This window comes from Zootoca vivipara, chromosome 13 (genome assembly GCF_963506605.1).
Source record: "Zootoca vivipara chromosome 13, rZooViv1.1, whole genome shotgun sequence".
Classification (NCBI taxonomy): Eukaryota; Metazoa; Chordata; class Lepidosauria; order Squamata; family Lacertidae; genus Zootoca; species Zootoca vivipara.
Window position 1 is genome coordinate 35,684,305 of NC_083288.1, and position 4,434 is coordinate 35,688,738.

Genomic DNA, 4,434 nt, shown 5'->3' on the forward strand with positions numbered 1-4,434 from the left:
ACAAAGGGGGGCCATATGTCACACCCACTGAGGAGAGCCCCCTGGACCCTGCTGCCATGGAGGGGGGGCGCCCTGAATGTGCCACCCCCACCACGGAGCATTTCTTAACCAAAGGATCCTCCAACACAGACCAACAGACCAAGTGATGCTGTCCAGATGATGTTGGACTACACCTCCCATCAACCCCTGAGCCAGCATGGCCAGCAAACATAGGAGGCATTATGGGAGTTGTAGTCCTGTCACATTCAGGGGGGTGAGGGACGACCGCATGGGTTACCGCTGCTTTAGGCCTTGGCTGAAAATTAATGTCGATACCCAGGCCCAAAACAACTGCGCCCGTTTTGCTGTAATTGGAGAGAGCTGCATTTCCTCTTCAGGGATTTTCCCGGCTGCCACTCCTCCTTTCCTCAGGGATCCTCCGTCATTTTGCTGCCCCAGAGGCCCTTCTACTTCTTGTTGGACGGGGCCAGTCCCTCCTCCCTCAACACACAGGTGCAGTTGATTGGAGCAACCGCCATCTTAAAACAAGATGGCGCCACCCTAGAGCCGTTGTACGATGCCACCGCCCCTTCCAGTGCATATGTTGCGCAACCCACTGGCTGAGTTGGGGGGCCTGTTGCAGAGGATGTGGGGCAAGAATAACCCGCTTCTACATTGTACACCCGATTTGTCACCTGGTTGCCTTATGCCGACTGTGCCAATCTCTGTGCCCGCTTCTGTTTGGTGAAGAGCGGAGGCTAAAATCTGCATTAGCCACAGAGCTACAGAGTGGCACGTATTCTGGATTAATTAAGATGAATTAACATGACTCACAAGGATGTGGAGCACCCCAGGTTCCCCCCTGCTCCTGCTGTGCCCCGTCCTATAGAATTGAACCCATTCAGTATTCAGCGGTGTGAGTTTTGTATACATTAACTGAATGCTGCTCCCTTATATCAGGTGGGTGGAAGCTTTCCTCTCCTTCCCTGTCAAAAGCCACACTCACTCAGGGTAATCTGCCATGGCTGCATGCTGGCAGCAACCAGGATCCAAGCCAAGTGGGGGAAGAAGGCACCCTTTCCCCTTCTTTCTCCACCCATTTTTTCCTCTGCCACCCTCCCCTTGCCACATGCATGGAATCAGGGCAAGGACTGCAGGTTCCTGTCCCTGCCTTCCCACCCCAAACTTATAGACTAGGAGAAACCCTATTGCAGGCATGTGTTTAGCGGCCTGCTGCCAGGCAGCTGTATGTAACCCTGTAGATCAACCAGTTTAAGTTACCAATACCTACCTGAATGGCAGCTGGATGCAATAACCAAAGTGCAATAGATAATACGATGGGCTACATGAGTAGAATTAGTGTGCAGTGGGGCTAGTGCAGGCATAGGCAACCTTGGTGTAACGAAAAAGGTCCTCCCACTCTCTATTACTAAAAATGCGACACAGGAATCCAGGGGTGAAACCACTACCCCCCACTTCTCCTGCCGCCTTAAAATAAACCCCTGTTACTTGGGTTCCTTAGTAAAGAGAGTCTTCCAGCTTACGTGGCCTGGTATCTTGATAAACTCTAGGCTGTTTGACGGAATAACCTCCTGCCTACAGTAAAGGGTCTCAGTCAGATTGATTCCCCACTGCAAAAGTTTGCCCTTTCCACTCTGGCAACTTTGTAGCACCCCAGGTTATCCTCCTAAGCCTCCTCCGTGTAACTCTAAGACACAAACCGTTGCCTCTATTCCCGAGGTAAGTTTTGTCCTCTATTGAGCCACCACTTCTGTGAGTTTAGATACCCAGCTGGAATAACTAAGCACATCCACTAACATTTAAGAAAGCTTTATTTAGACTAGATGACTTTTAAATGCGTAATGGTTTCATGTGTACAGGCTCTTAGATCATATTCTTAGTTTCAATTAACAACGGCTAGATAATATAATTCAATTAAACTCCTCAGAACACTTTAAGATCTCCTACGCCTACCCACACTCTCCCTCGCTCCCACAACCCTCTCCCCAGAATTAACTGCCTCCCATTCCTTTTAAACTCCTGACAGTCCCGCCCCTCAGGAATGGAATGCGTCATTTATCCAGGAGGTTGGGGTTTAACTCTCTGCACCCTGGGGTTCTTTTGCCCACCAGGCCAATCCGTCACACTTGGCTCTCCAGATGTTTTGGAACTACAGCTCCCATGATCCCTAGCTAACAGGGGCAGTGGTCATGGATCATGGGAGTTGTAGTTCCAAAACATCTGGAGAGCCAAGGTTGCCAATGCCTGGGCAAGTGCTTCATTTAACCAGACAGTGGAGGCTGCTTCCCTAGGGCAAGTGAGACCCTGCCCCACCAATCTCAACCAGTCCAAGGGGTGGCTCTGCCTACCAACTTCCTCCTTAGTCTTAGGGTTGCCATGGTAGAATTCATTGTAGAACACATGCAGGTGAAACTTGGAAAATTAGAATATTGTCAAAAAGTGCATTTATTTCAGTAACGCAATTTAAAAGGTGAAACCAATATATGAGATAGGTGCATGACATGCAAAGCAAGATGTGTCAAGCCTTTATTTGTTGTAATTGTAATTATTTGTCGTTAGGCAGGTCAATTATAAATGGAATGTAATTAATGAAATGTAATAGCAATGTTTATTTTTGTATTATTGTAAATATTTGTTTTATTACTGAGGAATTTCCAAAAGAAAGCATTTGTAAAAAAAATAAAATAAGTTGCATTACTGAAATAAATGCACTTTTCGACGATATTCTAATTTTCCGAGCTCTGTATGCACCATTCATCAAAGGATATCCTCCCTAAAGAACCTTGGGAACTGTAGCTTACCCACCACAGAGCAGACAACTCCCAGCCATTTTACTGTCAATGAAGCTACAGTTCCTTCCCAGCACTTTTAGCAAACTAGAGCCTCGCCCCTCCAAATCCCTTATGACTTTTAAAATGGTACTATAGTGTTTTTTTAAATGTATGGTGTGGATTTTGCATCAGGGGCTGCATCTGTACCCGAAAATACAAACACATTTTCTGTAAGGCATTTTTTGAGTCCAGGATCAGAGACTTCCACCAACTGGAGAGGGGCTGTGAAGAGGGAATTTTGATGGCTGGACTCCCATCCATGTATCTCCCAGCTGGTGTGTTTCACAAGTTGCCTTTGCAATGGTTTCCTTTATCCTGTCAGGCCTGGATTGTGTCAGAGAGGGCCCCTGATCTGTTTATCCCCTGGCAGGAAATTCACAGCTGGGATCGACCAGCAAACAGAGGCACCAGAATCCTAGATAAGGCTCCAGAGATGTGTTACAGCTGGAGTCTACTGGCTGGCAAGGAGGAGGGAGGTGGGGGTAGGGAGCATGTCCCACAAATGCTTTCACTTTGATCCCATCCCCATTGCTGGAAAATAAGAGGCTCTGGCCTTCCTTGGTCTGTGGTGAAAGCTAAAACGCAGCATCAGCAAGCTGGAGAGGGTGCCCCGTTTTGCTGGGCTGAATGCAAAACTTGGCCCCTCGCAAAACTTGCAATAAGCGATCAAGACGACTTCGTCTTCTTATTTCAAAGCATTCTGGCAGCCGTTCTCAGGCAGCAATGACAGGGCAGCAAATTGTTTCTAAATAATAAATAAATGTGGATTGTTACTGCTGGGAGGGGTTTTTCCTGCCCCAGATAACTTGATATGCCCAGATTCCAGAAACATTAAGATGAGGATATAAATATCTGTGTGGTAAACATGTAAATATTTCTGTTAGGCCAGCAAAGTGGAATGAGAAACAGACAGGAGTTAAGTGGCCACTCACACATAGCCCCCCCCCCCCGACAAAAAGAGAGGGGAAAGTTGGCATATTTGCATTTTTTAAAAAAATGTGTATGCTGGTTTATATGTACACAGATGAAAGACTAAAAACGACTGTTAAGTTAAATAGAAATACCACAGTGGGGAAGAAGACTGTGGCACCCTCACCTTGTGTGTTGGGCAATTGCAAGATCCCTGCTCTGCCTTAAGAGTATTTATCTTTAAATTGTGCTTATTTGGGGGGCGGGGCACTGTAGCTCTGCGGTACACCATACACTTTGCATGAGGACTTTGCCCCAATGCTCCCCAGTGCAGCACATCCTCTCCTATGGGAGATAAGTAAAACAGTATCCCTGGCAGAGAGAAGAGGGGGTTAAACATGCCTCTGGTGATCTGGTTCAGTGCTGAGAAAGCAGGTTTTATTTATCTTCGTATCATAGCTGCCAAGTTTTTCCTTTTCTCGCGAGGAAGCCTATTCAGCATAAGGGAAAATCCCTGTAAAAAAGGGATAACTTGGCAGCTATGCTTCGTATGTGCATGTCCTGCCTTTCTTCTGTCATGAAACCCAATGAGGTGTTTGTGTGGTTACCGGCTGGCCACCCAATCAACCAGTTGGTGGCCTCAACTGCCTTCAGCCCCATAGATTTGTGCCATTCTCTCTCTCTCTCTCTCTCT